This window comes from Hippocampus bargibanti, linkage group LG16 (genome assembly GCF_051943395.1).
Source record: "Hippocampus bargibanti isolate YZ-2025 linkage group LG16, ASM5194339v1, whole genome shotgun sequence".
Taxonomy (NCBI): Eukaryota; Metazoa; Chordata; class Actinopteri; order Syngnathiformes; family Syngnathidae; genus Hippocampus; species Hippocampus bargibanti.
The window spans coordinates 10,284,741-10,298,429 of NC_142749.1; the positions used below are offsets into that span (position 1 = coordinate 10,284,741).

At 39.9% G+C, this 13,689-nt stretch overlaps 1 long non-coding RNA gene across 1 annotated transcript in view; it reads left to right on the forward strand.

Moving 5' to 3' along the window:
• Nucleotides 1-3,399: 3,399 nt before the first annotated feature.
• LOC148886405 (uncharacterized) overlaps nt 3,400-13,689 on the forward strand; it is a 47,534-nt gene continuing 37,244 nt past the window's right edge. Inside the window, exons 1-2 of the long non-coding RNA XR_016117948.1 lie at nt 3,400-3,590; nt 12,071-12,118. This is a non-coding gene — a long non-coding RNA (uncharacterized LOC148886405). The remainder of the gene's footprint in view (nt 3,591-12,070; nt 12,119-13,689) is intronic.

Consider the following 13,689-nt stretch of genomic DNA (forward strand, 5'->3'; position numbering starts at 1 on the left):
GTGCATCCAAAAAAGTACAGTCGAGTTTCTATTCATAAAAAAATATGCACCTGTTTTATGGTTATACATTATTGTGGCATTAAGCATAACTTTGAACACACTCATTTTGAAATTGGTATAAAAACTGTGTCCACAAACGTGTTGAACATAAGACTGACTAAAAAAATTGTTGTGTACTGTCTAAAAACAAACACATTAAAAAACAATTGTTTAAAAGCTAAACACGATTGAACTGTATTTAAAAATCAGTGTATTTCGTGTTGCTTGTCTGACATTTCATTATACCTGCACTACGTGTTGATATTCAGGTTTGTTACCAGTAGAGGACAGTGGCAGCGTCATTTGCATTCTGGAATGGAAAAAGGTATGCATTTTAATTTGAAGTGCAAAAGGCAACTTTGCAATCACAAGTTTCATGATGTACTGAAAACTAAAAATGTGTCAAACTCTGATGCACAATATTGTTCTTTTTAATTCTGATTAAAATCTTCTTAAAGTTACAAGTTTAGTAAGTACACTTTGATATTTGGGATCTCCATCTTCAAATTCAGTGGTGGTTGTTATAATACTCATGTTAAGGTTGGGAAACCGTTTTCTTCAGGTGACATGTATTTTGTGCAGTGACCATTTTGCAAATAGGTTGAGCTTCTTGCACCAAATGACATCAGCCGGAGTAACTTTCAGTCTGTTTTCTGTAGAGATGGTGTCAAATGAGTGTTTGGGCTCACTTTGCTGTGTCCAGGGCTGATGTTATTGTTTTAAAGAAAAAAAAAAAACTAAAGTGATACTTGCGTGTCATGTTGACCTTTTTTAGATGCTTTTGGCCTGGCGAAATTGTTGATTATTTTTTTCTTAAATGTCTTAAGGACAGTATATTTTTTTTCTGTGTTGATAAACTGTACATATCTTTTATTTTTTTTACAATTGTAAACATAAATGGAGAACCCCAAACGTTATTTCTATTTTCCTATTCAAATTTGAGGCATCAAACTGGGCTGAATGAATCATATGTAACATTTATTTACATTGCAATTTTTGTCTTGTTCTACAGTGCAAGTAAAAACAACTATTATTTTATATACAATAAAAGTACTTTAGTTTTTTTATGTCTACAAGTTCACTTGATAATACTTGGTTAACAACAAAAATTATATTATAACATGTTAAATAACATTCACATACGAACCATAAACATAGATTTATGTGGCATACATGTTCCTGGATGATCCAATTGAACTCAAACTATTTTTAACAGCACATATGAAGACTAAGCCAGGATAAATACATAGGGTTGTGTCAGGAAGGGCATCCGACTAAAAGCTTGGCCAAAACAAACATGCGAATTAAACCTCTGAAGATGGAGGACACTGATTCGCTGTGGCGACTCCTTGAAGGGAAACGCCGAAAGGAAAAGAAGACATATGAAGACTAAACAGATTTGGTTTGCTGCAATTTCAGTCAAAAGTACACTAAAATAAGAATGAATGAATGAATAAATAAATGAATAAATAGGTACACTCATACACGATAATGGAAGAAGCGTGTCCAAGCAGGCTGGAACGGCTGGAGAAAAATGTTAGGTGTGATGTGTGATAGAAGGGTTTCAGCTAGGATGAAAGGAAAGGTGTATAAAACGGTGGTGAGACCAGCCATGATGTTTGAACTGGAGACAGTGCCACTGAAGAAAAGACAGGAAGCAGAGCTGGAGGTAGCAGAGCTGAAGATGTTGAGGTTTTCTTTGGGAGTGACCAGTTTGGATAGGATCAGGAATGAGTACATTAGAGGGCCAACTCATATTAGAGGCTTTGGAGCGAAAGTCAGAGAGGCCAGACTGAGATGGTTTGGACATGTCCAGAGGAGAGAGAGTGACTATATCGGGAGAAGGAGGCTAAGCCTTGAACTGCCCGGCAGGAGACCGAGAGGAAGACCGAAGAGGAGGTTTATGGATATTGTCAAAGAGGACATGAAGGTAGCTGGCGTGAGAGAAGAGGATGCACAAAACCGGGATAGATGGAGGACATTGATTCGCTGTGGCGTCCCCTGAAGGGAAAAGCCGAAAGGAAAAGAAGACTCATACACAATGATAATAATAATACATTTCCTTTACAAACACACAAATGATAAATAAATAAATAAATTAATTAATAAATAAACTCCCGTAACTTTGTGGGTACTTTTCAATAAATAAATTGGATTGGATTGGATTGGATTTGCCTTTATTAGTCTCGCAGTGGAGAAATTTACATTTCACAGCAGCAAAGTTATGAAAGAAATGAAAGTAGAAAAGCAAAACACAGGAGCTGCCGGAAAGGCAGCCACTCTCGAGGCGCCGTCTTGAAGTCAAAAGAACAAAAAAAAAAAACTAAATAACAAATAACATGACAACACAAAGACACAGAGACACAGAGAGACATTCATTCTTAAGCACTTTCTGTACCCTCTTTGTTACATAAAGCAGTTCCAGATGAAAGAGGAGAGGATCAAAGCGTCTCTTCACCAGTGGATCAGGGACATCATGGTGGAATGTGCACGTCGACTACAAGCTAAATGTTGAAAGCAAACACGCAGCTGTAGCATCCATTGACGAAAAGAGATTGTCTCACATCTCCTGTCCACCATAAATCATAAATGAATAAATAAATAAGCTCCTGTAACTTTCTGGGTACTTTTCAAGAAATAAATACATAAATAAATACATACATAAATACATACATACATATGTGTCTTTGTGTTGTCATGATATTTGTTATGTAGTTTTGTTTGTTCTTTTGACTTCATGACGGCACCGCGAGAGTGGCTGCCTTTCCAGCAGCTCCTGTATTTTGTTTTTCTACTTTCATTCCTTTCATAACTTTGCTGCTGTGAAATGTAAATTTCTCCACAGCGAGACTAATAAAGGCCAATCCAATCCAATAAAAGAATAAATAAACTCCTGTAACTTTGTAGGTACTTTTCGATTAATAAATACATAAAACAATACATAAATAAACCCCTGTAACATTGTGGGTACTTTTCAATAAATAAATACATAAACAAATAAATAAATATATAAATAAACTCCTGTAACTTTCTGAGTACTTTTCATTTGTGTCCCGTCTTGGAGAAGTTGGAAGAGAGGGAGGGGAGGAGGAGAAGGGAGGTGGAGTAAGGTCGCAGTTCCACACAAGAGGACTGGCAAAGGAGCTGCTTCATACTGTGCTGCTCTTTGCTCTTGCTACCCTTGGCTGTCCGTACATCTCTGTTTGTATTCGCTGGGAGTCAGCGTGCACCTGTGTGTGTGTGTGTGTGTTTTTTGTGTGTGTGTGTGTGTGTGTGTGAGTGTCTGTCTGAGTGTGTGTGTGTGTGTGTGACTGTGTGTGTGAGACTGTGTGTCTTGGTTGTTTACCCATGCTGTCAAGATAGCAGCTCACGTAGCAATCTGCAGGGGAGAGGCAGAAGTGGACTTGACAGACTGAGCAAAACAAAACCTCTGAACAAAGGAATGTATTTGGGAAGTTTGTGCCTCCATCTTGAGTAGAAAGACAGCGAAGGGGACTAACTTTCCTCGCAGCAATGCCGGTCTGACAACAAGATGACTTGTATGGTCAATGGTGAGTTACTTGCAAACAGCTGGAGGGATTGTGGATCGCTTAGTTGGTGAACACTTGTAGCTTTTCAGTTGATTTAATGCCTCAGCACTGATCTCACGGGTCCTTTGCGTGAGCTTTTAAAGTGTTTGTGTGTGTGTTGTGTGTGCACGTAGATATGTGGGTTTGAGTTTGTGGGGTGTGCTTGTTGAATATTAGGATGACTGGGCTGGGGTTCACCTTTGGATTAAACTCAGCTGCTTCGGTTTATTTACATTTCTTGTGCACAGAAATAAACCTACACACATACATGCACACACACTCGCTAGTGAAGTCAGGAAGTAAAAAGACAGAGTGGTGTATTGCTTCATAACAGACTCCTGCGGGTCTAACGAGCAACTATGCTTGTAAAACATATCTGAGCTGGATTTGTTTAACTACTTGCATGCATAAAAATATGATGTACAAATCACTTACGTCTGTGTAAGCTCTCAGTCATACAGGAGTGGTCCATCGATGAAAAGGTTTCTTCAGCCGTCATATGTACTTCTTTGAAGGTGTCGGACGTTTCGCTTCTTATCCCAGAAACTTCGTCAGCAAACTAAAGTCTTACTGTAGTTTATATATATACTGGTAATATATATATATATATATATATATATATATATATATATATATATATATATATATATATATATATATATATATATATGTGTGTGTGTGTGTGTGTGTGTGTGTGTGTGTGTGTGTGTGTGTGTGTGTGTGTGTGTGTGTGTGTGTGTGTATGTCCGACACCTTCAAAGAAGTACAGATGACGGCTGAAGAAACCTTTTCATCGATACAAATCACTTATTTATTCCAACCAACTTGTGCTGGGTGTTTGAAAAGTTGTTGTCATGTGGTTCGTCTCAATCTCTTGCAGCAAATGAAAGTAATTTAAAGGCATTCGGAATCATCTGAAGAAGCATGAATTCATTACTATTTTTACATACAATACAGAGATTCAGTAATGGCTAATAAATAGCATGCTCTCTGAAAACGTTGACTTTCTGGGCGACATAATATTGAAAGAGGCTACAAAATACTGCTCATTTGAATTTAGAAATAATACTTGGAGTGATTTTCATTTTTCATTTTGACAGTTAACATTGCAAAACAACAAAATAAACACAAAAAATAGTACAAGTGCAACTGTGGGAAACAATTTGCATTGGATTCACCTTTATTAGCCATGCATTGGAGAAATTTACATTTCACAGCAGGAAAGTTATGATAGGAAGAGGAAAGGAACGGAAGAAGGAGAAAAACAAAATACAAAGCTGCTGTAAAGGCAGCCACTCTCGCGGCACCAACTTGAAGTCAAAACAACAACAAAACAAAATAACAAACAATGTGGCACAACACAAAAGACACCGACAGTCATTCAATCTTAGCTCGTTCACTGCCAGGTGATGTGCAAAAATATGTCCACTCCAGTGCCAGGGTTTTTGTCATTTTCACTCAAATTGCACGGCCCACAGGATATTAATTACTACATAAACATTCATTGCAGCGTAAGAAACCTTAGACTCTCTTCTTTCATCAGAAAACAGAGTTAATTCCTAAATTATATGGATCTGTAGTTATATGAGCTTGAAATGAGGGCGGCTTTCCAAAATGCAATGCAATACATACATATTGGTTTATGTAGGTAAATGATCCTGATCACTTGATAGCCATCAGATCAACAAAGCACATTTCTCCAAGCTTCATTTCAGGTATTATTTTAAGAAAATACACCACAAGAGACAGGGAGTATGTTATATCTACATTTTAGCAGCAGAAGGATGATCTGAATAGGTCCAACATACTCATCTGTACATATCCGTAGCGAGGAGGAAACCCGCATTCCAATGATTAATTCTACGATTAATTATAAACCTTTACAAGTTACATGACAAACTGCTATGTACACATTTTCTGTCGATTTTCAAGAAAAGGGTAATAGGGCAGAAAGGTATGGTTATGAGCTGCATGCTTCACATTCTTAGCAGGTGACCCCTGGCAAATAAGAGCAGCCGCCCTTGACAGTGTCGCTGCTTGAGTAGCCTGCGATTCATTCTGACAGTTCACGTTTGAATTTCACTTCCTTCAATTTTTAAATACTTCACTACATTTCTGGTGTAAAGTTTGTCGCATTGGCCAGTGTACCACGTTTCGATGTCACAGAAAGTTACATTTCTCCGGTTGTTTAAAGCAGTAACAAGACGTCCCACACTCACTTGCGTATGGTGTGACATTACTAGCTGGACAGTAATAATTGCTTCCATACATACAAAACAGGGCGTGAAAATGTAAGTGGGTGTCAGATGTCAACCATCACACCCCAGTCGGAGCATTGCGGAAATACCCTTACACACAAGAGTGCATCCAGCTTCTATGATGACACTAATTGGTATACCACAAAACGAACAATTGCTGGGTCTACGTCCCCTATTTCCTATTTGTGCTATTATCAGGACAGCAACAAGGGGGAAAAAGGGAAAATTGTGGCTTGTGCAAGCAGTTTAAAAGGTGCCTTTGAGCAGCATTGATTATTCTCTCACCTCCCTCCCTGTCTAATTATCTGTCGTTTCTCTCATTCCTCCGCAACCAGTCCAGGCAGAGGGTTGCTCTGGACGCAGTCTGGTTTTTACTCCACATTTCATCCCTCTTAGGCTTTTACAAGCTTCATCATATGCTCAAGGATGGGACTTACAGAGATCATGCAGCAGTGTCTCATTCTTCAGGCTTTGTATGATTAGACTCGATTAACATTTATTTGTCTCACAGTGGAGAAATTTACATTTCATAGCAGCAGAGGAAGAAGTAGAAATACAAAATACAGGAGTTGCTGTAAAGGCAGCCACTCTTACGGAACCATCTTGAAATCAAAATAACAAGAAAAACTCAAACAAAATGTGACACAACACGAAAGACAGACAGTCATTCAAGCTTAAACACTTTCTGCACCCTCTTTGTTGTATGAAGCACTTCTAGAATAACGAGAAGACCAAAGCCTCCTTTTCACCAGGGAAGTCATGGTGAAATGTGCACGTCTCCTACAAGCTAAATGTTAAAAGCAAACACAAAGCTGTAGCATCCATTGACGAAAAGAGATCTCACATCTCCTGTCCCACATGAATCCGCTTCAATTCCAAGCCGCGACAGTTCCGCACACTCATCGGCGCTCTGCGCTGACGTTCCTTTCTTCTCATTGCGGGCTCCTCAAGCCATGCATCCAGTCGCAGACAGTCCAACAGCACCGACCTTTCTGCTGAACACAAACATGCACAATCGCCCCGGAGCTGTCCATCAATGACAGCCAAATCACTGACATTCCTCCCCATCAAAAACAGTGCTGGCATATTTGGCATAAAAGCTGCTACTGCTCAGCACAGTCTCCTCCTTGATGAATGTCATGGCCAAAAATGCTGAAAAACAGATGATTGCCTTTTGACTGCGAATTCCTTCAGTAATGACTCAACTTTACTTTTTATAAGAAAATTTGATGAAAAATGGACACACTTTTCTTTTCAGAGGTGATGCCTGAGCAGTGGATTTCATTAAAAAGAAAATATCTTCAGTGTTCCACTAAAGTCCATATGCAGACACACACACGCATGCATACACAAACACACTTATTCCATGTTTCGTCATGATTTAAAAACATCCCGATTTAAAATATCGAATATCAGTGTCATAATATTTAACATGCTGACCACATATCCATACTGCATGTCCCCTCCACCCCCCAATTTGGTGCAGTCCTAATTATTTAGACTCTTAATATCCTTTTTATCGTTGAATGAGTCTGTTGAGTATCTCTGGAGAACCCCAAAGTGACTCCATCCATCTTTTGCGATTGCAACAGCAGGTGCCTTGGACAAGTTGAGGTCAGCGGTAGCTTTTTGAACCAGTTCAAAGGTAAAAGCGCTGGTGTTCTCGTACATAATAAAGCACAGACACGACTCCTGCTGTGTTATGTGTTTTCAACAAGTCATTATAGTTGGAGGTCACCCTCTGCCTAGTAGGATACCGAGGCTGAAGTGTCCTCAAACATGTAACAACAAAAGCTCCGGCTTCTTGTTGTCAATGTTTAAAGCACATTTTTGCAAGTATTTCTCTTCTACTTCTTTGTGGTCTGTGTTATGGTCTGTGATAGCTACGATACTTTAGTAGATAGTGAAATCTGGCTCTAGTTTCTGTGTTATCAGATATTCCGTTTGACTTCCCTGGCTCATTCGATCGTCGTTTGATTAAGTAACTTTAAAATTATCATATTTTTGCTCTTGAATTGGACAGTAACGACAATTTGCTACACCTGCCAGAGTTCGTTTGCCATCAGCTGGACAATAAGCAGCTTCCTCTTTTCCTCTTTCCTCCCTGTCCCTTTGACTTATTCTCTCCTTCTTTGTTCTATCTTTAGCGACATGAGCTCTGATTATATGTCAGTCCCCGCTTTTTTTTCAACATTTTTGGTTTCCTGGAGCCATTTTGGTCTTTCCGCTTGGTGTGACAGCACGTGGTATCTCGCAGATACACAAACGTGTGATAAGCAGCAAAGATTAGTTAGCTTACTACGGCCCAACATGAACCTCACTCGACCTTGACTATAATCAGAACTCAAGCATGGAAAATCACTTGTGTTTTTGTTACTGTGTCTTTTCATGTTGATTATACTTTTATTTCTGGTCTTTGTCCTTGTTACTTCAGCAATGGCATGCCTACCTTTCCTATTTATAGTCCTGCCGTTGCAAACACATCACTTATAGTTTTTGCTTTGCTTAGCTCCTCTCAGGGTCAGGCTCTCTAATTATAGTACTCCAGTTGCGTTGATTTACAAGAGAACACGTTCAGAAAATGTATCATACTGAGAGACCATCTTGAATTACACCCTCTTTACCAGATGTTTGCATTTCTCTCCTTCTCGGGATGACATATTTGACAAACCTCTGATTTGTGCAAATGTAAAAACAATATTGCAACTGCAGAGTAAAAATACAGATGTTTAAAGACAGCATTGAAATTCTTCTGACACACTCATATATGTTAACTGCTGTTAAATTCAAATTGAATACTCGCATTAATAGGCCCTGAAGGAGTATTTCGTGAAATAGTAAGGACTAATCATTGTCCCTTGAGGCTCTCCTACTGTAAATTCATGCTCTAAATTGGGAAGGTTTTATTTTGTTACAGCCTCATTGTTATCTTATCCGCTTCACACTCTCGATTTGACATCTAATATGGACTCTATGTATCATTTGGACAAGTCAACAAATATTTGAGTCAACGTATGCTCAACTATATTGTCGTAAACGGAACGGCGGAGGGCCACCTGGTTCCTGTGCTTTTCACAGAGCTTTACTTTTAGGGCGAGCCTCGCTACTTAGTTAAACAAAAGGGCCCCCACGTCGGTCCTCTATATAAACACACTTTCCTGAGAAAACACGGACACGGTTACACTTTAACCTGCGCAGGAGTCCACGTTACATCCTACGGACAGTTGAGGTCAGGCCAGGCTTTACTTCAGACCTGCAGTGAGAATCATGCGCCGCACGTGAAAGCACTCTGGTATTCGTAACAATGGCGCCTTTGACACTCATACCCCCACTCCCCAGTCCACAGTACAGTCAGAGCACTGTTTCTCCAGGGCTTGGGTGTCACTCCCCATCTCTGTTGTGCTCCCCAAGAGCTGACCATCTGGCTTCTAAGCTCTGAAAAAGCTGCAGCGCAGAGGCACAAGTCAAAATCAGTTCTGCAAAACTAACCTGACAACCTTTTGTGCAGGTTAGATTCATTCCCCTTTCCTTCATTATATTTTCACACAGGTCCTGCCGCTTTGGCGTTGCTCTTGATGGACCTTGAATTCTCAGCAAAATGCTTGAACAGAAAATTATGAATGATGCCAACGATAGCATAATTCAGTTGGACACAACGGATAGGATCTTTATCTCCTTGGTGGACGAACCAAAGTGACTGAGCTGCTATCTGCCCGAGTAGCTATGCAGTGCCGCCACCTCCCCCCAGGCTCAGCAGCAGTCGTGTAAACAGACAGCGCTCCAGAGGAATGCTGGACTCTGTGACCTCACTCCCCGAGTGCTCTTATGGTGCACTGAGTTCAGCCGAAACAACCCGCCCCGTGCAGCTTCTCGCTCAAGTTCCACCCCACCCTGCTACAGCTTGAGGCCCCAAAGGGTGGAAGAGTGGAGAAAAAAAAACATCTCTTTCGCCCAACGCTGGCAACTTCACGTGGACTGTACAGTACTTAAACACGGCCACCTTTCTTTACCCGCCAACTTGACAGAGCAATGACTTAGTTTCGAGAGTGTCTCCCTGCGCACTCTTTCGATTTGACGGAGTTCGTCATTTGTCAAATCAAATTTCTCTTCGATTCTTCTCATCTTTCAGAGGAGCAAGTAATAGGAGTAGTGTATTGCAATACATTCACATGTAAGTCAAAGGATTATCCTTCTCATTTCATCGCTTTAGATTCACCTTGAATGTAAACGTGTCACATTTTCGACCAAAACAAAGGCGAGAAGTTTATGATGTATGCTTAGTGTAAATTGACGGCCTCACTGCTGAACGTTCAACTGTTGCCTCGTTCAATCTTTTCATCAACTTTACAAGAAGCTTGTTTGCTGTATTTTCACTGGAGTTTTGTAAACTCCTGAACAATATCTTTCAATCATTTTGTATGTTTGATATTTTATGAATGGACAATTGAATTCTCCAAAAAATATGAAAAAGCACATCAGTGGTAATGAGTTTTATTCGGGACTTCCCCCCCATTGTTATTTTGGGTAGAGTTTTTTTAAGATATGATATTTGTCTTAGCACCCCTTGGAATATCTGCTTTAAAAAAATTAATGTAAATTTCTCCACTGCGTCTAATAACACACTGAGTCTAATAAAGGCAAATCCAATCCAATCCAAAATATTTTATGGGGTGAGTTTTATATTCAGGAGCCCTGAGGCACTATTATTATTATTATTATTATTATTATTATTATTATTATTATTATTATTATTATTACTCTTATTATTACTCTTTGAACTCTTTGAACTCTTTCAACAGTAGCCAAAATGGAACTGTATAGTGCCACTTAGCAGTTTTTTTTGACGACGATACTAGTGCAGCGTGTTCTACCGGAAACAAATTCCTTGTGTGTTCTACATACTTGGCAATAAAGATGATTCTGATTCTGATTATTATTATTATTATTATTATTATCATTACTATTATTATTATTATTATTGTCTTTACTATTATTATTATTATTATTGTTTTACTATTATTATTGTTATTATTGTCATTATTATTATTATTATTATTATTATTATTATTATTGTCATTGCTATTATTATTATGTTGTTGTATTGTTATTGTTATTGTTATTCTTATTCTTATATTTTTTGCAAACTTAGCCTTTTACAGCGTCTGGGGGAGGAAACAGGCACTGCCCTCTGCTGGAGTTTAGAAAGGCATCAGGTCAAACTATATGAATGCAGCACACGCTGGGTTTGTGAGACCCTCCAGACTCATTCCAGTGTGACTACAAGCCACGAAGAAGGGCCTCCTTTCAAATATTGAGCTCAATTTCCCTCTGTGATGATATGATACAGAGCGAATATCATCTGCGGTGATTTCACAGTAATTCAGACATAGGTAGTGATCATCATTGCTTTTCTGCACCTCATCAAACCAACCTGGGGGGCGGGGGTGAGGGGGGCGGGCTTACGCACGTCTGCATTGCTCTTGTGAACAATTGCACACGCTTGCAAATACACACACAACAATCACAGCTAGTTGTTGTCTGAGGAAATAAGGAGCTGTCTGGTGCCATAGCAACCATTTCAGACATCCCACCCTTCCAGAGTAAGGACGATAAAAAAAAAAAGCGTCAATCACAAATCAATGAGTCCAAATTTTAATCTGAGAACCAGAGAATGAACTAAACCCATCAGTGTGCCCGTTTATCATTCTATCTATTATTGTATCCATCTGTCTCTGGCTGGATGCCTGATTGTGTATCACAGTGAAGTTAAATGAGGAATTGAAAGTGTTTTGAGTGTCGTTGTAAAGGAAATAAGAGAATTTGAACAAGAGAATTGGTCAGAGGCCTGCCCGATGCTTCAAGGGTGAATCATAATTAATCTCTAAGAAAACTCTTGGGTATGCCACAAAGCATTGCAGCCGTCTGCATCATCCTGCCTTTTAGCACCGTGACTCCTGGCTGAACCGCAATCTCCGATGTAATACTGTAATACGTGGGCCATATAGCGCGTTACGTAACACTTGCAGGCAAATGTTGACCTCAATCTGCGAAACAGACACTGATTAAAAAATCTCCATATCGGTGCGGCAGAAGGCATATATTCGGAGCATTAATGGTCTTTTGTGATGGTTTGATAACATTATCGCGCAATATATTTCCCAGTTTATGAGATTGTTCATCTTGTGATTTTTCTCTTCTGCTTAGATGGCTCTCTGAACTCCTGTCGTGGATCAACAGCAGCAATTCACTCCGGTAAGTTCAGACCAGGCATCGTTTCTTGGCTTGTCCTGTCGGTGGAAATCATCCCAACAAGTACCAATGGAGTCCTTTGGAAAAAGGCTTTGCTCTGATTTATTTTACCCCCCAACTGTCATCTAACATTTGGTGCTTTGCTTCTCTGTATCAAACACAAGCCTGTCGTTGATTTGTCTTGTCTGTGTCGCGTCTGTGTTGTTTTTATCCAGCGGGTATGACAGGAGATCACTTGAAGTGGCTCACAGCGTTGACCCGACCCACATATTTTTATGACGGTGTCATTGTGAGGACTATGTGTGATGCTGGCAAGCTTTACTAATACTGCTGAGCTTTGCTATGAGCTCTGAAGAATGCAATCCCAGAATGTATGACTATCTAGCCAGCGAATGCTAAATTCACAGATTTTGCCTTTGACTCCAAAATATTGTCAGGTAAACATTCAGTATTTTTAATCCTACCCTTTATGAAATCTTGGTCACATCAGAACAATAAGATTCACTTTAAATGAACCGTATTTTAGAAAACTCGATCCAAACTTTTATCACATCTTGTCTTTCATCCCCATTTGACCTAGTTTAGCTTCGACTCTGCACACTCTCAGCACAGGTGGCTGGACTCTCCCAGCTATCCTTTCTATGGCCCCCTCTGTGAGTGAAAATACAGCACGGGGATTAAAAAGCTAATAAATTTGCTCCACTGTCCTCAAACTGAGGATATAACTTGGGGGAGGGTGTTGTGATGGGGAGAAGGGAGGCGGGGGGCCTTTCTCCTCCCCGTCCTTCTCGTCCTCGGCTTTAGGCAAACGGCCCCACCTGAGGCACTCATCTGCATGCCTGATCATCTCCACCAAAAAACGGTTGATGTGAGGAGCTGGCAGGGGTGGAGTGAACGAGGAGTACCAGCCAATAATACTTTGTTTCCTGCCAGCACCAAAGCCACTCGTTTCACGTATTCAGCCAATCACACCGCACTGCAGCAAAGACGGCAACAGTTGTAAAAAAGATGAAAAAGAGCAGAGTTGAAAATGAGTGGCTTACAGTGAGAATGTGTCCATGGAAATCATTATTCTCTATTTTAACACTTTTGCAAGCATCGCAGAAGCTTGTAATGTCTATGTAATGTCTATCAGACTGTAATTCCAAAACTCAAGAGACTATAGCGAATAGTGCTAAAACAGGTAATCCTCAACCACAAAACCTCATTAAAGAATTTATGACTTCTTCATTAGGCACTAAACAACTGTGCATTTCGGGCTCACACTATAAAGAACAACACGTGTATTTCATAAATGTCATTTTGAAACGGGAGGGCGTTTCTGCTGTAATGCAGTGGCGCTTTTGTACTGCCCTCACACACCAGTGGATGTCATCTGGTTTTACAGACCCCGAAAAAAAATCCTGTTACCTTGCGTGGGCATCAGCTCAAAGGGTTCTTCTCAATTGCTATACTGTACACTGATTTGGGTCTTGCTATTTCATCAGTGTTGTTTTCTTTTTTTCCACACACGAGCGCTTGTGAGTTCAGACTGGTGATTTTACCTTTCATTGAAGTTGTTTTCAATAGTTTTT